This window comes from Bos indicus x Bos taurus, chromosome 26, assembly GCF_003369695.1.
Source record: "Bos indicus x Bos taurus breed Angus x Brahman F1 hybrid chromosome 26, Bos_hybrid_MaternalHap_v2.0, whole genome shotgun sequence".
NCBI lineage: Eukaryota > Metazoa > Chordata > Mammalia > Artiodactyla > Bovidae > Bos > Bos indicus x Bos taurus.
The window spans coordinates 25,923,178-25,947,587 of NC_040101.1; the positions used below are offsets into that span (position 1 = coordinate 25,923,178).

The 24,410-nt window shown below is 40.4% G+C and overlaps 1 protein-coding gene across 3 annotated transcripts in view; it reads right to left on the reverse strand.

Moving 5' to 3' along the window:
- SORCS3 (sortilin related VPS10 domain containing receptor 3) overlaps nt 1-24,410 on the reverse strand; it is a 633,894-nt gene that overhangs the window by 228,112 nt on the left and 381,372 nt on the right. The gene's annotated exons all lie outside the window — the stretch shown is intronic.

The window sequence follows — 24,410 nt, forward strand, 5'->3', positions numbered from 1 at the left end:
GAGGTAGATTCTGTGCTCATAGGAAAAATAAGACACATGGGTAAAAATGCTCATCAGCTGATACCTGAGCCAATATTACATGCAAAATATTGTACTCTCAGCTTTATCTCTTACTTTATGAATCTTTCCTAAATGAAATGGACCTTTCAATGCCACTCAAGATATCAGGCTCATTCACACTCTCATCTCTGTGTAAGATGGCAAGGATAAGACCACTCTTGTGCCTCAGAGTGCATGCAGGGCCAGTGCAAGTGTGGCTTCTTCCCCAAAGCTTTTTCTGATCTACTGATCTGATCTTCTGATCTGAGCCCACTCACTATTCTTCCCTTTCAATTCACTGCACTCATCATTTATTTCCACTGAGCACTTATCATGGGTAAAATATAGCATGTCTTTCAGATTTGATTGCATTATTTAATTGTATTTATACTCCTTGAATACATACAAAGTGTTCACTAAGTATGTATCGTCTAAATCAGTAATTAAAACAGGTAGGTGAAGACAGGTATCAACTCATGGAATGAGAAAAAACAACAGCAACGACAGAAGAGCCCCACGACTTTGGAATTTAAAAAAAACAAACAACAAAAACCCTCTGCAAGGCCAAATGACTCAGATCGCACATTCTCTTATTTATGAATGCAGAGTCTGACCCTTTATAACACAAAAGGGAAAACTCAACATCCCTGTAAGAGACTCACCAGGAGTGTGGAGTTTATTTTTCATTGAATACCTAAAAGTATAATATCTGAATGTGACTGATAATGGAATAATAATGATGTTTATTATTATTTATGTATTATTATTATTAATGTCTGACAGTGTTGCTCTTTCACATACCTTTTAGCCTTACAAGGACATGGAAGGGAAGGCAAGACAATTATTACTGATGGAAAACCCTGCTCTCAAACATCCTCTGATCCACTCAGGCACAGTTAACCACTTCCTCAGAGTGTCATCACTGTACATACTACCTGCCTCCAAGAAGCTGCTCACACTTAGTCATTACTGGTTAGCTCTCCCCTCCCTAGACGGAGAGTCAATAGAGGGGCAGTGATCATGCCTTATTCACCTCTGTGGTCACACAATGCCTGGTATATAACCAAAGAACACACAAAGCTGTTTTAATGAGACAGTCCTAGAGAAATGACATTTTGGTCAAATGAACTATCAATAGGATTTAGGTTTTTGGAGGCCCTAGCTCACATCTCCTTCCATGGAATCACAATGCCTAATTTATACGGAGAATTCCATCATGTTTACACTTTTCCACAAACATCTACAAATGGGGAAACTGAGTAAGGCAGAGGTAGGTGGCCTTCAAGTTCACGGGAATGGGGTCAGGAGAAGGCCACACATGTAATCCCAGTAGCTGCTGACCCACAGTGCTCTCCAGTGTACCACACCCAGCAACGTTTCCACCTGTAAACTGTGAGCCCATAATCTCACAGTGCATACAGAATTAACTTTTGTAGGAACTTCTGGTAATCTCAAAAAAGTTGTGAGGGGCCTGGAGAAGCCTGGTCCCATTTCAGTTTCATTCAGCAAATATTCATTGAACATTGTCACCATGTTTCATTCAGCAAATATTCATTGAACATTGTCACCATGAACTACATTTTGGAAGTCTTCTTTTGGTCTGGTAATTAACAGATATGTTTGTGTGATGTTTTATATATATAGAAAACCTGAAGACACTGAAAGATACTGAAGACGCTGAAACTCAGTTCTACAAAGGGACTGTGGCAACAATACGGAAAGCCAGGATATCCAAGCTGATTGAGCTGATTCCAGGTTTAATACTATACCACAGCAACTCCACCAGCTCTCATGGTTTTTATTCAAACTGGGCTTTCACTCTGTGAAAGTGAAAGTTGCTCAGTCATGTCCAACTCTTTGTGACTCCATGGACTATAGAGTTCTCCAGGCCAGAATACTGGACTGGGTAGCCACTCCCTTCTCCAGGGGATCTTCCCAACCCAAGAAGTGCCAAATACTATATGTGTCCAACTGTGCACATGGAAAAATGGGCAAAACTATTGTCCCATTGCTCCGAGTCTCTTTCTTCATTCACCAATGTGGTGAATAAAATGATTCAATGGACATGAGCTTGGGAAAACTTCAGAAGATGGTGAGGTACACAGAGGCCTGGCATACTGTAGTCCATGGGGTAACAAAGAGTCAGACACAGAGTCACAAAGAGTTCAGCCACAAAGAGTGGCTGAACAACAACAGCAGCTCTACACCATAAGAGCACTCAACCACATTTAATTATTCAGGAAGCTAAAAGGGTAACCACATCTGGCCCTCAAATATACACAGTTCCACCATGTCAAAGAAGAAGTTGAAGCTGAATGGTTCTATGAAGACCTACAAGACCTTTTAGGGGACTAGAATGCAAAAGTAGGAAGTCAAGAGATACCTGAAATAACAGGCAAATTTGGCCTTGGAGTACAAAATGAAGCAGGGCAAAGGCTACAGAGTTTTGCCAAGAGAAGGCACTGGTCATAGCAAACACCCTCTTCCGGCAACAAAAGAGATGACTCTACACATGGACATCACCAGATGGTCAACACCGAAATCAGATTGATTATATTCTTTGCAGCCAAAGATGCAGAATCTCTATACAGTCAGTAAAAACAAGATGAGGAGCTGATTGTGCCTCAGATCATGAACTCGTTATAGCCAAATTCAGACTTAAATTGAAGAAAGTAAGGAAAACCATTAGACCATTCAGGTATGACCTAAATCAAATCCCTTATGATTATACAGTGGAAGTGACAAATAGATTCAAGAGATTAGATCTGATAGACATATTGCCTGAAGAACTATGGATGGAGGTTCATGACATTATACAGAAGGCATTGAATAAGACCATCCCCAAGAAAAAGAAATACAAAAAAGGAAAATGGTTGTCTGAGGAGGTCTTATAAATACCTGAGAAAAGTGACAAATGAAAGGCAAAGGAGAAAAAGAAAGATATACCCACTTGAATGAAGAGTTCCAAAGACTAGCATGGAATGATAAGAAAGACTTCCTCAGTGATCAATGCAAAGAAATAGAGGAAAACAATAGAATGGGAAAGACTATAGATCTCCTCAAGAAAATTAAAGATACCAATGAAATATTTCATGCAAAGATGGGCACAATAAAGGACAGAAATGGTATGGACCTAACGGAAGCAAAAGATATTAAGGGTGGCAAGAATACACAGAAGAACTATACAAAAAAGATCTTCATGACCCAGATAACCATGATGGTGTGATCACTCAACTAGAGCCAGACATCTTGAAATGTGAAGTCAAGTGGGTCTTAGGAAGCATCACTAGGAACAGAGCTACTGGAGGTGATAAAATTCCAATTGAGCTATTTCAAATCCTAAAAGATGATGCTGTGAAAGTGATGCACTCAATATGCCAGCAAATTAAGAAAACTCAGCAGTGGCCACAGGACTAGAAAAGGTCAATTTTCATTCCAATCCCTAATAAAAACAATGCCAAAAAATGTTCAAATTACCACACAATTGCACTCATTCACACACTAGCAAAATAATGCTCAAAATTCTCTAAGCCAGGCTTCAGTACTATGTGAACTAAGATGTTAAAGCTGGATTTAGAAAAGGCAGAGGAACAAGAGATCAAATTGCCAACATCCACTGGATCATCAGAAAAGCAAGAGAGTTCGAGAAAATCATCTACTTCTGCTTTATTGACTAAGCCAAAGTGTACTGACTTTGGATCATAACAAACTGTGGAAAATTCTTCAAGGGATGGGAATACTAGACCACTTTACCAGCCTCCCGAGAAATCTGTGTGCAGGTCAAGAAGCAACAGTTAGAACAGGACATGGAACAACAGACTGGTTCCAAATCAGGAAAGGAGCACATCAAGGCTGTATATTGTCACCCTGCTTATTTAACTTATATGCAGACTACATCATGTGAAATGCTGGGCTGGATGAAGCACAAGCTGGAATCAAGATTGCTGGGAGAAATATCAGTGACCTCAGATACACAGATGGCACCACCTTTATGGCAGAAAATGTAGAACTAAAGAGCCTCTTGATGAAAGTGAAAGAGGAGAGTGGAAAAGTTGGCTCAAAACTCAACATTCAGAAAATTAAGATTATGGCATCTGATTTCATCACTTCATGGCAAAGATGGGGAAACAATGGAAATGGTGACACTTTTTTTTTTTTTTTTTGATCTCCAAAATCACTGCAGATAGTGTCTGTAGCCATGAAATTAAAAAATGCTTGCTCCTTGGAAGCAAAGCTATGACCAACCTAGACAGCATATTAAGAGGCAGAGACATTACTTTGCCAACAATGGTCCTTCTAGTCAAAACCATAGTTTTTCCAGTAGTCACGCATGGATGTGAGAGATGGACCATAAAGAAAGCTGAGTGCCAAAGAACTGATGATTTTGAACTGTGGTGCTGGAGAAGACTCTTGAGAGTTCCTTGGACTGCAAGGTGACCAAGCCAGTCCATCCTAAAGGAAATCAGTATTGAATAGTCTTGGAAGGACTGATGCTGAAGCTGAAACTCCAATACTCTGGCCACATGATGTGAAGAACTGACTCATTTGAAAAGACCTTGATACTCAGAGAGACTGAAGGCAGGAGAAGGGGACTACAGAGGATGAGATGGTTGGATGGAATCACTGACTTGAAGGACATGAGTTTGAGTAGGCTCCGGGAGTTGGTAATGGACAGGGAAGCCCAGGTGCTGCAGTCCATGGGGTTGCAAAGAGTTGGACACAATTGAGTGACTGAACTGAGCTGAACCATGTCAAAGAGGAAAATGGGGCAAAGGCTAACACACTAGTAAATGAGAGATAGGAAAGATAAATTGGAGTAGAAATGGAACAGAGAGGCTTCTTGGAGAAATGCACTTTGAGCTAGGCCTTTGGCAATAGGCGATATGGAAAAGAGTAAGTTAGATCAAGATTTTCCCAGGTGAGACACTAAGAACAAAGGTGTGAATATGGCGAAGGTCTCGGGCTGGGTTCTGGGGAGCTTTTAAGAGAAGTAAGGGACATGATGACAGTTGCTAGCAAAAAGCAGATGGAAACTGTCTATTTGTCTGCCTCCCTATTCATCCATTCACCTATTTCTGTCTTTACCTTTGTGGTGGTTGTTCATTTGCTCAGTTGTATCCGATTCTTTGCTCGCCCATGGACTGCAGCACACCAGGCTTCCCTGTCCTTCACCACCTCCCAGAGCTTCCTCAAACTTGTGTCCATAGAGTCAGTGATGCCATCCAACCATCTCATCCTTGTCCCCTTCTCCTCCTGCCTTCAATCTTTCCCAGCATCAAGGTCTTTTTCAATGAATCAGTTCTTCATGTCATGTGGCCAAAGTACTGGAGTTTCAGCTTCAGCATCAGTCTTTCCAATAACTATTCAGGACTGATTTCCTTTAGGATTGACTGGTTTGATCTCTTTGCCACCCAAAGGACTCTAAAGAGTCTTCTCCGACACCACAGTTCAAAAGCATCAATTCTTTGGAATTTCGCTTTTTTATTGTCCAGCTCTCTCATCCGTACGTGATTACTGGGAAAACCACAGCTTTAACTATAGTCAAAGCCCCTTTGTTGGCAAAGTAATGTCTCTGCTTTTTAATATGCTGTCTAAGTTAGTTATGGAGAAGGCAATGACACCCGACTCCAGTACTCTTGCCTGGAAAATCCCATGGACGAAGGAGCCTGCTGGGCTGCAGTCCATGGGGTCACCAAGAGTCAGACACGACTGAGTGACTTCACTTTCATTTTCACTTTCATGCATTGGAGAAGGAAATGGCAACCCACTCCAGTGTTCTTGCCTGAAGAATCCCAGGGATGGGGGAGCCTGGTGGGCTGCCATCTATGGCGTTGCATAGCATTGGACACGACTGAAGCAACTTAGCAGCAGCAGCTAGGTTTGTTATAGCTTTTCTTCCAAGAAGCAAGTGTCTTTTAATTTCATGGCTGCAGTCACCATCTGCAGTGATTTTGGAGCCCCCAAATATAAAGTCTCTCACTATTTCCATTGTTTCCCCATCTATTTGCCATGAAGTGATGGGACTGGATGTCATGACCTTAGTTTTTTTTTTTTCTAATTTTATTTTATTTTTAAACTTTACATAATTGTATTAGTTTTGCCAAATATCAAAATGTTGAGCTTTAAGCCAACTTTTCACTTTCCTCTCTCACCTTCATGAAGAGACTCTTTAGTTCCTCTTTGCTTTCTGCCATAAAGGTGGTATCATTTGCCTATCTGAGGTTATTGATATTTCTCCCAGCAATCTTGATTCCAGCTTGTGATTCAATCCAATCTTGCATTTCACATGATGCACTTTGTATATAAGTTAAATAAGCAGGGTGACAACATACAGCCTTCACATACTCTTTTCCCAATTTGGAACCAGTCCATTGTTCCATGTCTGGTTCTAACTACTGCTTCTTGACCTGCATACAGGTTTCTCAGGAGGTATGTAAGGTAGTCTGGTATTCCCGTCTCTTTAAGAATTTTCGTTTGTTGTGATTCACACAGTCAAAGGCTTTATTTTAGTCAATGAAGAAGTAGATGTTTTTCTGGAATTCTCTTGCTTTTTCTATGATCCAACGGATATTGGCCATTTGATCTCTTATTCTTCTGCCTTTTCTAAATCCAGCTTGAACATCTGGAAGTTCTTGGTTGATGCACTGTTGAAGCCTAGCTTGGAGAATTTTGAGCATTATTTTGCTAGCGTGTGAAATGAGTGCAATTGTGTGGTAGTTTGAACATTCTTTGGCATTGCCTTTCTTTGGGAATGAAAACTGACTTTTTCTAGTCTTGTGACCACTGCTAAATGTTCCTAATTTGCTAGCATACTGGGTGTAGCACTTGCACAGCATCATCTTTTAGGATTTGAAATAGCTCAATTGGAATTCCATCACCTCCACTAGCTTTGTTCATAGTCATGTTTCCTAAGGCCCACTTGACTTCACATTCTAAGATGTCTGGCTCTAGGTGAGTAATCACACCATCATGGTTATCTGGGTCATGAAGATCTTTTTTCTATAGTTCTTCTGTGTATTCTTGCCACCTCTTCTTAATATCTTCTGCTTCTATTGGGTCCATACTTTCCTATCTTTTATTGTGCTCATCTTTGCATGAAATGTTCCTGTGGTATCTCTAATTTTCTTGAAGAGATCTCTAGTCTTTCCCATTCTATTGTTTTCCTCCTTTTCTTTGCATTGTTCACTTAGGAAGGCTTTCCTTTTTATTCTTCAGAACTCTGCATTCAAATGGGTATATTTTTCCTTTTCTCCTTTGCCTTTTGCCTTTCTTCTTTTCTCAGCTATTTGTAAGGCCTCCTCAGACAACCATTTTGCCTTTTTGTGTCTCTTTTTCTTGGGGACTGTTTTGATCACAGCCTATTGTACAATGTTACAAACCTCTGTCCATAAATCTTCAGCCACTCATGTATCATATCTAATCAGATCTAATCCGTATATTGGAGAGGTGTTTGGATGGAAGGAGAGGGTTTGTGAGGACCCAACCATCCCATTGGGAAGAATGCACCTACATAATTTATTGCAAGGACCAAGTATCCCATGCAGGGTTTTAAGAAATGTGATCACCCTCTTTCTCATGGCATTGCTCAAACTTAAGACAGGTGTTTCTCAATTAAAAATAGAAGAGACTTCAGTTGGTGCCTTCTATCCAAAGATATCAATCAGACTCTCTGTCAAAACAGATTCCAGACAGAGAAAATAGAACCCCAAATTCCTTCAAATAAAACCCAGCATTATTATGTCTTCCTTTGCTGCAAAATCTAGTGACAGGTCAGGGAAAAACCTTGAAGGTCACACTGATGCCACTGGAGTCTTAATCCCCCAGGAAATCATCAGCCCCTCCATCACAGGGGACCCTGCACATGGCAGAATGCAACCCCCCAACAGCTCCTGCTTGGGTATACTCTTGGGAGAAGCATGACTCCTCTCATCCCATGCTCTTCCCAACAGAAAGAGCAAGAGCTCAGCTGCCGATCTCCTCATCTAAGCCTGTTCCACTTCCTGCCTCCCATCTCTGGTTTTGCTTTTTCAGCTCTTCATTTTGATTGATGGGAGAAAAATTAAATTGAATTCTCTGTCTCAAGGCTGATTTGAATGAACAGAAACAGTAGGCTCCTATTCATTAAGGGCCTTGGGTTATCTACCTTGTCTCGCAATCTACAGTAAGTTGCTGAGTCTGAAACGAATTTTATTCTCCCACACGCTGGATCTTTGCAGCCTCTCCAATTCATTCATTCACTCATTCATTCATTCATTCACTAAAAGTGTTTCAAACAATTACTATGCTTTAAGCACTGAACTAAATTCTGGGATTGCAAAGATTAAAAATATCATGGACAGTGGAAGACAGAAATTCAGACAATTACACTGCTATGAATTATATGTCATAATATTAATACTAATTACCTCTGCAATGGTAAGATTGTGAGCAATTGATATTGTCTTCTTTTGGTTACCGGGATTTTTCAAAATTATTTCAAACATCTATTACTTTAGTAATTTAAAGAATAAAAGCTCTAACACTGAGAGACAAAGTACATAGGCAATCATTCAATAGATGGTGCTAAAAGATTTTTTAGTAGTATAAAAATGCCCATAATATATTATTTAAAATGTTATAAAACATGCATATATTGATGCTAATTATATTTAAAATATTGCATACCTTGAAATATATTTGAAGAGAATATGCTAAAATATTAGCAGCAGTTATCTCTGAATTGTGGAATGATGGGTAATTTACATACTTTTTAAAGTTTCCCATCATTTTTAAATTTCTTTAAAATAGATACATATTATATTTCAATAGTAATATAATCTTGTACTTTCTTCTATTTCTATTTTTATAATAATTTTCTATCTATAATGTATATATTTGTCTATTTTTCAAAAGACCAAGGATTAAAATTGCAATCTGGGAACTGGAATTGGACAGAGCAATATGGGATTTTCCATAAAGTGGTATTTCAGAGACATTATCACAGATAGTGGTGAATCCTTCCTAGGACAGGCAACATATTAGTGTTTATATAGTCCTGCATGGCTTCAACCCAAAGTGTTTCATGCAACATTAAAATAAAATGTATTTTCCAAACAGCAAATATATTTAAAACATTCTTGTTTATACAAAGTTACATATGAGACTGTGTTCTCCATATCTTGCCTTATGATGTCTCCTTCCTGCAACGATGTCATTCCTGACTTTTACCAAAGAACAATCCAGCTCCTCTTCTCTCCCTTCTTTCACTATGTGACATGGTCTCATCTCTCATAACAAGCACATATTCAGTAGCAACACACACAGCGACCTAAATGAATCATCAGCACAGCTGGAAAATATGAAAGAGCACGCTCTTTTCCTTATTGATTCAGTTATTCGTTTCCTAATTACATCAGCCTGTCAGGGAAAAGCATCTGATAGCTGAAGAACTAAAAAGGCAATTTAAGCAATGTTAAGGAATGTTCCTTAAGAAGAACAACATGTTGTATACAGAAAGCTTAAGCTCAAAGAATAATATGATTGTGTTAGGAGGTTATGGGTTGAATTATGCCCCATCCTCCTCCTCCCCCAAAATGGTCTGTCAAAGTTCTCACCCTCAGTATCTCAAAATGTGACCTTATATGGAAATAAGGTCTTTGCAGATATAATCAAGTTAAAATGAGGTCAGGCTGGATGGGCCTTAACCCGGTATTCTCCTAAGGAGAAATCTGGACGCACAGACAGACACAGAGGGAAGACAAGAAGATGCCCAGAGAGAAGACCACGTAAAGACAGAGTTTTAGTGATGTATCTACAAGCAAAGGGATGCCAAAAACTTCTGGCAAATTACCAAAAGACAGGAAGAATAAAAGACTCTTCTATAGGTTTTAGAGGGCCCATGATCCTGCTACCAACTTTATTTTGGACTTCTAGTCTCCAGAATGGCAGTACAGTGGACTCCTATTGCCCCAGCACGTCCAGTTTGTGACACTTTATTATAGCAGCCTCTTACACCTGATACTAGGGGTAATAATGACAGATTATGTTACATTTCTCTGCTGTTTTCTTGTCTCCACTACTAGGTATTTAGTTGTAAGGCCAGAAGTTTTGTTTAGGTCCAGATTGTTTGTGGTTGAAAGCCAAAGTCTAATTTGCCTATATTTCTCTGTCCTGTGTATCTTTACCACACCCTTAAGGGTATTTTCTAAGAATATATTTGAATTCATAATGACCATATGGCAGTAACCAGACATAATAAGAAGAAGCAACAAAACATACATTTTATAGCAGCCTTTGGTATTCCAGCCAGATTCCCTAGAGCCAGCAGATCTTCCATGTACAGGGAAGGATGCTTTGGAATACATTTACACAAAAGCTCTAGTCTATAGGCAAACTCAAACTTACTATGTAACTGTTCTGACTTTTTTCTTTAAAACTCATATAGTTTGTATAGCATTCTGCTGAATTGTAGTCATGACAGCCTGATCTTTCTAATAAAATGAGACTGGTTTCTGCTCAAAATAAGTTCTCTGTGTCTATATCCTTGGTAATCACAGAGCGAGTGGGAGGGCTTAGTTGGGCTACAAAGAGCTACAGGAAATGCTCCCCCCCACACCCCTTCCTGGGTTGTGGCAATAATTGCAGGAGACAGGAGAGAAACCAGGATCTCATAACAAGAGACAGCACTTTCCAATATGTGCCCTGGCTCCTTCTTCAGAGGGGATAATTCCACCTAATGTCCCTTTAAGCTCTGGGGACAGAGACAAGAACTTTTGTCCTCAGCAACCATTTTCCTTTGCCCTTGGCAGGTACAAGGCATCTACACCATAGGCGTATTTATTAAAAAAGAGAGAGAGAGAGTCACCTAGTTATGCCATTCTATTGGAGATGGCAACATTTTTCTTCACTTTTTGAAGACTTCTAGCCACAAAGGTTTTCTCTCTCTCAAATGGTTTATATCATCTATTTCTTCAGTTAACAAATATTGATCAAATACCTATTAAGAGCCAGTCCTGATCCATGGGTTTAAGGTACATTAGTGAACCAAAAAGACAAAAAGTCTCTGCTGTCAGGAATCTTACATTCTAGTGGAGATCAAGAACTCAAATGCTGTCAAGTCTGTTGTGTGAATATGTGAGGGGAGGTGTAAGAAAAACAGGACCATTACTTGTATTCTTTAGATGCAGGCTCGTTTTGCTGGCACTTAAGGCACTAAGGAAATTTCTTTGCTTATCAAAGATTTTTCACATTTTTATTGAAACCCTTGACACTCTTACAGCTATCTTTTCAGTTCAGTTTAGTCATTCATTCATGTCCAACTCTTTGCAACCCCATGGACTGCAGCACGCCAGGCTTCCCTGTTTATCACTAACTCCCAGAACTTTCTCAAACTCATGTCCATTGAGTTGGTGATGCCATCCAACCATTTCATCCTCTGTCATCCCCTTCTCCTCTTGCCTTCAATCTTTCCCAGCTCATTGGTATTTTCCAGTGAGTCAGTTCTCCTCATCAGGTGACCAAAGTATTGGAGTTTCAGCTTCAGCATCATTTCCTTGGAAGGAAAGTTATGACCAACCTAGATAGCATATTCAAAAGCAGAGACATTACTTTGCCAACAAAGGTTCGTCTAGTCAAGGCTATGGTTTTTCCTGTGGTTATGTATGGATGTGAGAGTTGGACTGTGAAGAAGGCTGAGCACCGAAGAATTGATGCTTTTGAACTGTGGTGTTGGAGAAGACTCTTGAGAGTCCCTTGGACTGCAAGGAGATCCAACCAGTCCATTCTGAAGGAGATCAGCCCTGAGATTTCTTTGGAAGGAATGATGATGAAGCTGAAACTCCAGTACTTTGGCCACCTCATGCGAAGAGTTGACTCATTGGAAAAGACTCTGATGCTGGGAGGGATTGGTGGCAGGAGGAGAAGGGGACGACAGAGGATGAGATGGCTGGATGGCATCACTGACTCGATGGACGTGAGTCTGGGTGAACTCTGGGAGTTGGTGATGGACAGGGAGGCCTGGCGTGCTGCGATTCATGGGGTCGCAAAGAGTTGGACACGACTGAGCGACTGATCTGATCTGATCAGTCCTTCCAATGAATATTCAGGACTGATTTCCTTTAGGATTGATTGGTTTGATCTCCTTGCAGTCCAAAGGATTCTCAAGAGTCTTCTCCAACACCACAGTTTAAAAGCATCAATTCTTTGGTGCTCATCTTTCTTTAACTCTCACATCCATACATGACTACTGGAAAAACCATATCTTTGACTAGATGGACCTTTGTCAGCAAAGTAACATCTCTGCTTTTAAATATGCTGTCTAGGTTGTTTATAGATTTTCTTCCAAGGAGTGTCTTTTAATTTCATGGCTGCAGTGACCATCTGCAGTGATTTCGGAGCCCCCCAAAATAAAGTCTGTCACTGTTACCATTGTTTCCCCATCTATTTTCCATGAAGTAATGGGATCAAATGCCATAATCTTAGTTTTCTGAATGCTGAGTTTTAAGCCAACTTTTCCACTCTCCTCTTGCACTTTCATCAAAAGGCTCTTTAGTTCTTCTTTGCTTTCTGCCATAAGGGTGGTGCCATCTGCATATCTGAGATTATTGGTATTTCTCCCAGCAATCTCGATTCCGCTTGTGCTTCATCCTGCCCGACACACTGAATGATGTACTCTGCATAGAATTTAAATAAGCAGGGTGGTAATATACTGCCTTGACATACTCCTTTCCCAATTTGGAACCAGTCTATTGTTCCATGCCCAGTTCTAACTGTTGCTTCTTGACCTGTATACAGATTTCTCAGGATGCAAGTAAGGTAGGCTGATACTCCCATCTCTATAAGAATTTTCCACATTTTGTTGTGATCCACACAGTCAAAGGCTTTGGCATAGTCAATAAAGCAGATGTTTTTCTGGAACTCTCCTGCTTTTTCAATGATCCAGCGGATGCTGGCAATTTGATTTCTGGTTCCTCTGCCTTTTCTAAATCCAGCTTGAATATCTGGAAGTTCACGGTTCATGTACTGTTGAAGTCTGGCTTGGAGAATTTTGAGCATTATCACTTTCCTCTTAACTCTAAGAAAAACACCATATGTGATGTTCGGCAGGTGACATTTCCCCACAATCCTGGGGAGAAGCAGGTAGTCCTGAGAGCTCATACTCCATCTGAAAACGGGCTCAGTTACTCCCTAGCTGGACAGAAGTGCTAGGCCAATGTGTTCAGGTTTTACAACATTTAAGAGAACCTGAAAATTCTGATATTTTTAATGGGAAATTTCCATATTTTTTCAATTTTGGCAAAAATTTAAAATGTACCACAGGACAAATAAGATATGTTTTAAACCAAGTGACCAGGTGCTGCCTGAGGAATGCCAATCTGTGAGCTGAATCTTAGTGTGGACTTACAACTGCCTGCAGTAGTGAAAGTCACTCAGTCGTGTCTGACTCTTTGCGACCCCATGGACTCCAGGCCAGAATACTGGAGTGGGTAGCTTTTCCCTTCTCCAGGGTATCTTTCCAACCCAGGGATCGAATTGAGGTCTCCCACATTTCAGGCGAATTCTTTACCAGCTGAGCCTCAAGGGAAGCCCAAGAATACTGGAGTGGCCTGCAGGAGAGAGTAGGACTATTTGACCTTGGAGTAGGATTGCTAGATTTATCAAATAAAAATATAGAATGCCTAGAGAATTCAAATTTCAGTTAAAAATGAACAAATATTTTGTGTAACTGTACACAATGTAACATTAAGGATATGCATATTTTTTAATGTTATTTATGTGAAAATCAAATTTAATTGTGTATCCTATAATTTATCTGACAATATAACCTTGAAGTCCCACCCATTCCATTTCTACAAGTCTAGATTATAAGATGCATTCCCTTACATTGGGCTTATTTACTCTTGAACACTGGATGCCACCAATGAATAAAGTGAGTGAAGTCGCTCAATCGTGTCTGACTCTTTGCGACCCCATGGACTGTAGCCTACCAGGCTCCTCCGTCCATGGGATTTTCCAGGCAAGAGTACTGGAATAAGTTGCCACTTCCTTCTCCAGAGGATCTTCCTGACTCAGAGATCAAACCCAAGTCTCCCACATTGTAGGCAGACACTTTACCATCTGAGCCACTGGGGAAGTGAATAAAAGAATCTCAAAATTATTATAAATATTCCCTGTAATCAACTAATTCAAACCATTTCACTTTATCTATTTAATGTCAACTGAGTACTGAGTGAGTGAGTGAGTGAAGTCGCTCAGTCGTGTCTGACTCTTTGAGATCCCGTGGACTGTAGCCCACCAGGCTCCTCCGTCCATGGGATTCTCGAGGCAAGAGTACTGGAGTGGGGTGCCATTTCCTTCTCCAGTACTAGCATGTGCTAAATTCAGTGCCAGGTATGATAATACCAAGGTGAATAACCCAAGGTTCCCTGATCCTGTGAAATTCAAAGCCTGGAAGATACGATGGACGTTCAACAACTAAGTGCATCATGACACAAGGAGACTCCTGCCCGTGGAAGCAGAGGAGAGCTAGGAGAACTCAAAGGAAGGAGTGGTCAGTTCTGCTGGACTTGACACTAGGCCAGGAGCTGAGTCAGAATAGATGAGTAGGACTTGGCCTGAAGGATAAGTTCCCCCCAAAACATTGCAGCTAACAAAGGTGAAGATTTCTGGACATTAGAAAAGATGTTGGAAATAAAACAAACATTATCTCATCCTCTTACAAAAGTAAAATTCATTTGGCTGTGGATCAGTGTACATTGGTTTAGCTGTCACATCTCAAAGGATAAAGCAGAGATGGAAAAGGAGCTGAACAAGGTCATGTAAAAGATTCAAGAAGAAGAGAAGAAAACAATTCCAGAAGAGTGAGTGTGAGGAATAAAATGAAGACTTGAAGACGGGCTGTGAGAGTGCAGGCTATGAAAGCAGAGAGATGTAAGTAGATACACACTTTTCTTATCAAATTTGAAACATCCTCCCTTGAAACTTAAAAGAGGTAAGATTACAACAGCAAAAATGAAGGACTATTTTAAAAGCAAGTTCATAAGTTTCATTACTCTAAGAAATCAGTGAGGAAAGCACAGGATGTCCTATATACAGTTTAAGACAATGCTTTCCAGAGTTTTTCATCAGAACACCTCTAATGGCCAAAGGGAATAAAGCATCCCACCAGGAATCTGGGAATTTCCCAGGTGGCACTAGTGGTAAAAAATCCATCTGCCAATGCAGGAGACATAAGAGACACAGGTTTGATCCCTGAGTCAGGAAGATCCCCTGGAGAAGGAAATGGTAGTAACGGGTTTCTCTTATAAGCTTTCAAATTGCTTTTATGTAATCCATCCGACCATTAATCTGGTCATTTGTTCACTTAATGCACCATAACTTCAGGCAATCTCTTCAAATAAACTAGAGGCCCTTGGCTGACAGAAAGCCATCTGAAATCATGATCCCTGTAAACAAACTTCTACTGAGCTGCTTGATGGCACAGAATCAGAGAATAATATTTTTATAGCTGAGAGTGCCCAATTCTTTTTACACATGGAGAGTCTAAGGCTCAGAAAACCTACATGACTTGTCTAGTGACACATAGCTAGCTAGTTGTGAAGCTGGAATCTGAACCCAGGCTCTTGACTCCCAACCCAATGCTCTTATTACTGTGCTGTATTATCTTTTTTGCGGGGGGCGGGGTTGGGGGGGCGGTAACTGCTTAATCTAAGAGCAAAACAAGTGTTCATAACCTCACAGGAATGATGGCTCATTTGGGTATACCTTGCATGAACGACACTGTGCCTTGAATCTATTCAGCGCTTTTATTTACAAATCATTTTCACAATTCATTTTATCCTCTTTTATGCTGAAGAGTATTTTCTGAGCTAACAATCATATAAGAAAATCTTGTAAACAATTCACATATTATTTACCAAAATCTATTCTTTTGTCTCCATAGTCTTACTCTCTTGACCATTTTCCTTTGCAATCAGATTCTATTCATTTTTATGCATTATGATTCAGAAACATCTCATTTTAAGCAGTACTTTTGAACACAAATGTTGATATTCCTCCTCTAACAGACTTTATTTGTTCTGACCCACAACCCTCCTCTTGTACCTGTGTTCTTTCTCCTTCATCTACTTTGGTCTCACATCACATCCTACAATTAATATCCTCTTTATCACTTATTTTCCTGGCTATTCACTGCATTCAATTTGTCTTTAACTCTTTTCCAAGTTCAAATCTGTTTTTCTTTCCCCAAAACCTGAATCTAAAAGAGATGGGAAGAACATATTATTATTATTATTTAGTTTCAGGTCATTTAATTTAAATTGCTTTCTTTAAGTATCAAAACAATAATACCTGCTTTCAACATGAAAGAGATGAAGACTTCACTATACCTACCATATGAAACACCATTTGAAATATATTTTCAGGTGGACTATTTAAAGATGTTCATGATATTAGTATTACTATGTGGCCAGAAAATCTAAGAGTTCATTAAAACTCAAGACACTAAAGGGAACGATAGTGTGTACTTCAAAGTATTCTTTCAGAAAAATAATAACAAAGACAAAAATAAACCAACATCTATGGAAGATCTGCCCCTGACAGGTATTTTTGTATACAGCCTGACTGATTCAAAATAAATACTGTTATATGTTTATTTCTCTCCATACTTCCTGCAGGACGGCATGGAGGCCCCATGGGTGTAATGGATTTGCTCAAGATCCCAAAGTAAATTCCAAGCCATCTGATTCCAAAACCAGTGTTCATTCCAAAACATATACTGCCATTGGAAAATGAGTGTTATCAAGGAAACAACCTGAATCGTACGAGAACTCAAACTCTTTCCTTGGAAGGTTTTTGAAACTTGGGTTTGCAACACAAAAAACTGACCAAGGAGGCAAACTCTATCCTAGAAAAGTTGTCAGAACTTGGGTTTGTGACACAAAAAACTGACCAAGGGGCAAAGAGGTTTATAACTGTTTTCAAATATGGGGAAAAGTTGTTCTGTGGAAGGACAATGAGACTTTCTCTTGCTGTATCAAAGGGCAGAAGCAGGACCAGAAGGCGATCTAGACAGAAGTAAGTGTTGGCTTGACATAAGAAATAATATTTTAATGGAAAGAACTCCCTAGTGCTGAAAGAAGCTGTCTCGCATGGCAACAAGTTCTCCAGGGAGTTACTGGATGTGTTTAAGTAGAAAATGGATGAGCACTTGGATTAAAGTGATACCATCAGAAAATTAAAGTGTCAGATGGGGTTTAAGCCAATGAGTTCTTAGGTCCCTTTAGATTCATGATTTTTGATTCTTATTTTATGAGCAAAATCATGAAAGAGAACCCAAGGGAATATTCATTTATGATGTTCCCTAAACATTAGTAAAAGCTGACAGAGGACCATTTTTCAAAGGTACTCAAATGTTGGAAAGGCCAGAACACTGTGTGGCAGCTCTGATGAATTCATTCAGCCTCCCTGTTTCTAAAACCTTTGCAAAAGGATTCTCAATTCTTCCCTTCAAGAACTAGTCTTTATTTCTTCACCCCATGTTTTGGCATCAGAATGCAGTAGAAATGATGGTCCTGGTTCTGAGCATGGTCCCTAAGAAGCTGTGAACATTTCCAATCCTTCAGAATGCTGCCACTGTAGGTGAAAAAAGCTGGGCTGGCCTGCTAGGGGATGTAGGACCACATAGAACAGAACCCAGTCTGCAGCCATCTCAGACCTGCATACAGCCAGCTGAGCACTAACTAGAAGAGAAAGCCCACCCAAGATGAACTTAGCCACTGTGGACCATGGACACATGAATAAATCTAGCTGAGACACAAAAAAAGAAAAAAAATCCACCCAACTAATCCACAGAGGTGTGAGTAATAATGAAGGTTTACTGTTGAAAACTTCTAAGTTTAGGGAGAGTTGGTTACATAACATTAACTACCTGATCCACAAAACTTTGATACAGGCCTTGGCTTTCTCAACGGACTGAGTTATTTTGAAGAAGACTTTAAATCTCTCAATCTCAATGTTCTGAGTTATTTTGAAGAAGACTTTAAATCTCTCAATCTCAATGTTCTTATATAACGAAGAGCTTTCTCCACAATAGCAGCTCTCAAATTGCAAAGTTACTCAGATGTCTTGTTAAAAAAAGTATATTTTGCACACCCCCTAAAAATTCTGATTCAGAGAGCCAAGAGTGGAGCCCAAAAATATGCATTTTAACAAGATATTAGATGATTCTAACATAAATGCAGAGGAATGATACATGGAGAAACTCTGTTCTAGATCTTCCTTACGTGAGCTTGGACATTTGTAACTAAGCTCATTGGGCTGTCTCAGTCAACCTCTACCTTCATCGCAGGTAGATGATGCCCAGCTGAATATTTGGAGCTCCTCAGAAATAGGAATGTCACTACTACTCTATGGCCCATTAGAGAAGAGTGATTTGTCCTAAAGCCTGACACATTTTGACTCCTGGGAAACCCACTTTTAGTGCCATCCTAGAAACCAGAGCCTTGGAAAAGGAGATGGGCAGACTGCTTCCACTCAAAATGATTCTGTCCAACTGCCAGTGTTGGAACACAATTAAACAGCAAACAGCATAGCCCCAGCTAAAATGCACAGTAACAGCTGGACTGTGTGCCCTGAAAGTACAGTGCATTTATTACACAGATAATTAGATTTCCTTCTAGATTCAAAAGTCATACAATCTGGGCATTAAGCAAAGGGGACTTACCACAGTCTAGTCAACCTTTTCCCAGAGTGCACAGAAAAATGCTAATCCCTGGGTCCTAAAATGAGTGAGGAAGGAGCTGGGATAGAGCCAGAAGCCAGCAACTGCTCTGATGCTTTTCTGTTCTTGGCTTTAGTGACCCAAGTCAGTGGTTCTCAGCTCTTCATTAGAGTTGCCTAAAAGTTCTAAACAATACTAATACCTGGGCCCCATCTTGGAAAACTTAAATCAGAATCTCTAGGAATAGACTAGCTAGGCAAAGGTATTTTTAAAGCTCTCCAAGTAACTCTAATGTGTGAATGGGGTTGAATACTACTGGTCTAAGGCACAGATTGGCAAGCCATGATCCACATGTTTTCACAGAGAAAGTCTGACTGGAACCCAGCCACGTTCATTTGTCTATAGTTGAGTGTTGCAACAGAGATCACATGGCTGGCAACGTCTAACACACTTACCATTCAACCCTCTGCTGACCACTGCTCTTAGGTACTGATCTTCCACATGGGCTAAGAGGTCCCAACAGAGAAATTTTATCCTGAGTGCCCCTCACCTTGGTTGCACACCCTTTAATCGTATTTTTCCAACACCAAGAGCCCGAAGTACATGATGATAAAAATAACAACTAATGTCCAACAAGCACTTATATGTCAGGGATTAGGTTTGCATCAGTGTGTTTAAACCCTACAACTACCTTGAGAGGAATTCCAGTTAACATCATCTTACAGAACAGAAAACAGAGCTTTGGAGAGAACTAAGTCACTGGTCTGAAAACACAGAGTAAGTGTAGAGGTCATATTTAAACCAGGCTGTCTGATTCCATGGCCCTTGTGCTCCATAAACACACAAGCCAAGATTCACAACATGGAAACGTGGAGCTTCTGATCCAGACAGCAGCATGAGCTTGGGCAGATTACTTCCATGGGAAGAGGTAGGGCAGTTCTAAGAATACATGTCTTACAGAGTTATGGTAAGATTAGGGGTAGCATGATCCATGCCTACTAAAATGATGTCTGGAAGACCAAAACTAATTTTTGTCAAAATTTTTTCTGGAGAGATTCTTGACAATATTTCACTAATTATCTTCATCCACTGAATCACTCGGTAATTTAGTGAACACTTCACCTCAACCATGTGTGGTTCTATATTCTAAGGATTCAGAAAAGAACAAGATGCTGGAAAACACAGTTGTTAAAAAATAAATACTGGGACTTCCCTGGTGGTCTAGTGGTTAAGAATCCACATTTCTACTGCAGCGAGTGGGAATTCAATCCTTGATATAAGCTCCTGCATGCGAAGATATATTTTAAACATATTTTACCCACCTGCTGCCCATTTGTTTCTGCTACCATGTAAACTCCATGATATGAGGGGTCACCAGCCTTTTGTGCTATGAACAGCAGACAGGTCCCCAGTACTCTGCTTGGGTTCCATTATAAATAGTGAAACCACCAAAGAAAAGCACAAAAATACACACAAAAAATGGCACAAAACAGTTGTTTATACTCCGAGAGTTCAAAGAAGGCAGAGCATTGCCTTATTCCACCTCTGTTGGGAACATGTATATCAGATGACTCAATTTTTTTGCCACTCAGCACAGGTTTCCAAATGTCCAAAATTCTGAGTATTGATTTGGGGGTTAGAAATGAATTTTAGTGAGTAGATGAATTCATATATTCAGAATCTGAATCAATGACGATAGCTGTCTGACATCATACAAAGATAACTGCTAAGAAGAAAATCAAAGCGGGATAAGGGGATGAAGCAAGACAAGCGGTACTATTTCTGTGAAGGCGGTCAAGGAAGACCACTCCAAATAGCTAACATTTGACCAGAAACCTGAATTAAACAAAAAAGCAGGTGATATGAACATCTGAAGCATGACCTAGGATGGAAGAAGAGTGAGGGTGAAGGTCGTGAAGTGGGAACGTGGTGGTATGTGGGAGGAACAATCCAGCCCAGTGTATCTAGAACAGTGAGCACAGAAGAGAAGCTTCAGGAGACAAAGTCAGAGAGGAAGCAGGGAGGACTTCATGTATAAGGCATGTCTGTCTTTAATAGGATCTGGGGTCTTACATGCATGATGGAAGTGTACGGAAGCATTTCAGGAACAATCTGCCATAGATCTGATTAAAGTTTTAAACAGCATTGGCAGAAAGTGGAGGAACCACAGAGAAGAGACTATTGAGGTGGCTCAGGGAAGAGGGACATTTCCTTAAATTAGCCTGTGAGTGGTGAAATTGGGAAGGTGAGAGATTTGCAAAATATTCTGGAGATAAACCAGTAAGATTTGGTGATAGTACGGTTGTGAGATTTGAGAATACAAGAGGCATCACAGACAACTCAAAAATTTTGGACTCCTACCAATTGAGTAGTATAGGAAGATGAGCGAAATGATCATATTCAGGATATATTTTGCAGGTAGACATTACATGATTTGCTGTTGTACTAGAGCCAAGCTTGAGAGAAAGAGACAATTCCGAAATGTTGAGCCTTTAGAAAGGAATGTCATTTATTAAAATTCCAGTCTGGAAAAGGAAAGAGTATGTGGGGGGTGTTGAGTTGCATGCATTAACTTAACTATTCTTTGGATTTTTCTGTGTGGGTGTGACAGAGAGAAAGAGAAGAGTGAAAATTATAAAGAAGTAACAGGTACCCAAGAAATGTGTATAAATTACCTATTGGGTATACTCTGCTATACCCAATGGTATATGGTAGGGACCTAACAGAAGCAGAACATATTAAGAGTTTGCAAGAATACACAGAAGAACTGTACAAAAAAGATCTTCACGACCCACATAATCACAATGGTGTGATCACTCACCTAGAGCCAGATGTCCTGGAATGTGAAGTCAAGTCGCCTTAGGAAGCTAGTGGAGGTGATGGAATTCCAGTTGAGCTATTTCAAATCCTGAAAGATGATGCTGTGAAAGTGCTGTACTCAATATGCCAGCAAATTTGGAAAACTCAGCAGTGGCCACAGGACTGGAAAACGTCAGTTTTCATTCCAATGCCAAAGAATGCTCAAACTACTGCACAATTGCACTCATCTCACACGCTAGTAAAGTAATGCTCAAAATTCTCCAAGCCAGGCTTCAGCAATACGTGAACCATGAACTTCTAGATGTTCAAGCTGGTTTTAGAAAAGGCAGAGGAACCAGAGATCGAATTGCCAACATCTGCTGGATCATTGAAAAAGCAAAAGAGTTCCAGAAAAACATCTATTTCTGTTTTATTGACTATGCCAAAGCCTTTGACTGTGTAAATCACAATAAACTGTGGAATACCAAACCACCTGACCTGCTTCCTGAGAAATCTTTATGCAAGTCAGGAAGCAACAGTTAGAACTGGACATGGAACAACAGACTGGTTCCAAATAGGAAAAGGAGTACATCAAGGCTGTATATTGTCACCCTGCTTATTTAACCGGAGAAGGCAATGGCACCCCACTCCAGTACTCTTGCCTGGAAAATCCTATGGACGGAGGAGCCTGGTAGGCTGCAGTCCATGGGGTTGTTAAGAGTCGGATACGACTGAGTGACTTCACTTTCACTTTTCACTTTCATGCATTGGAGAAGGAAATGGCAACCCACTCCAGTGTTCTTGCCTGGAGAATCCCAGGGACAGGGGAGCCTGGTGGGCTGCCATCTATGGGGTTGGACATGACTGAAGTGACTTAGCAGCAGCAGCAGCTTTTTTAACTTATATGCAGAGTACATCATGAGAAACGCTGGGCTTGAGGAAGTACAAGCTGGAATCAAGATTGCCAGGAGAAATATCAGTAACCTCAGATATGCAGATGACACCACCCTTATGGCAGAAAGCGAAGAAGAACTAAAGAGCCTCTTGATGAAAGTAAAAGAGGAGAGTGAAAAAGTTGGCTTAAAGCTCAACATTCAGAAAACTAAGATCATGGCATCCGGTCCCATCACTTCATGGCAAATAGATGGGGAAACAGTGGAAACAGTGGCTGACTTTATTTTTCTGGGCTCCAAAATCATTGCAGATGGTGACCACAGCCATGAAATTAAAAGACGCTTACTCCTTGGAAGAAAAGTTATGACCAACATAGACAGCATATTAAAAAGCAGAGACATTACTTTGCCAACAAAGGTCTGTCTAGTCAAGGCTATGGTTTTTCCAGTGGTCATGTATGGATGTGATGGTTGGACTATAAAGAAAGCTGAGCACTGAAGAATTGATGCTTTTGAACTGTGGTGTTGGAGAAGACTCTTGAGAGTCCCTTAGACTGCAAGAAGATTCAACCAGTCCATCCTAAAGGATATCAGTCCTGGGTGTTCATTGAAAGGTCTGATGTTGAAGCTGAAACTCCAATACTTTGGCCACCTGATGCGAAGAGCTGACTCTTTGGAAAAGACCCTGATTGTGGGAAAGATTGAGGGCAGGAGGAGAAGGGGACGACAGAGGATGAGATGGTTGGATGGCATCACCGACTCAATGGACATGGGTTTGGGTGGACTCCAGGAGTTGGTGATGGACAGGGAGGCCTGGTGTGCTGCAGTTCATGGGGTTGCAAAGAGTCAGACACAACTGAGCGACTGAACTGAACTGATACTCTGCTAATTACTAGGGATGGTAGTGACGGTTTAGTTATTAAGTCATGTCTGACTGTTGTGACCCCATGGAATGTACCCAGCTAGGCTCCTCTGCTCATTGGATTTCCAGATGGGAATACTGGAGTGAGTTGCCATTTCCTTCTCCAGGGGATAGGCTTAAAAAAAATACAGCCTCCATGGAGGAGCTCAAAATTTTATGGGGGAAACAGACAAGTAAACAGATGATTATTCTGTTAATAATTTTTTTTTTTTGCAATAAAGGTTCTAAACCCAGAGAATGACAGGCAATGCCCAGAGCAACACAGAAAGAACACTGGAGATTCAAAAATCCTAATCTGCTGAAACACCAAGTTATCCAAAGAAAGACCAGAGAAATAATGACTTTGCTAGTCTCATAAATATAGTGAAGAGTTTACAGCTCAGCTGCTGATTAAATTTCTACTAGGTTCTCCTCGGGAAAAGGCTTCTGAGAACCCTGGCAGGCCAATAGTTGCCATGACATCAAGTGGCACATAAATGCCTCCTTGCTCAGAGGGCAGCCTCAGCTCCCAGAACTGGAACCCCAAGTTCATTCATTCACCTGCTGAGCTTGTTGCCTTTAATATGTAACCAAGAGCAACCTTTGGAGAGAGATGCCAACAAAACTCAAAGTCCTCAAGCAAGGGAAATGCCTCCATAACCAAACAAAATACAATTTCCTCCAAAGTTTGAGCAAGGGGAAAAAAGCTCTCTTGAGGAAAAGCTCTGCTGAAAGCCATATTCTTTTCCCTCCGAGTATGTTTCTATCTTTCTCTCTGGTCTCAGTGCTGACAGAGACCAAACTGAAAGACACAATCCTTTCCCTTAGACCCCACAGTTCAGCTGGTAGAGGCCAGAATTTTCAAAAAGAACTTACGGTAGCAATGCAAAAGGGAAATAAACAAAGAAAATATAAAAGCCATGAAATCGTTGCACTCCCACAGCAGAGGTTCCTAACCCCATGATAACTAAGAATGTTACCAGGCACACAGGCTGTTTTGTTACACATTCTGTCTGAAAGTTCTACCTTTAGAAAATGGCTCTATTTATTGCTCACACACACACACACGCACACACACGCT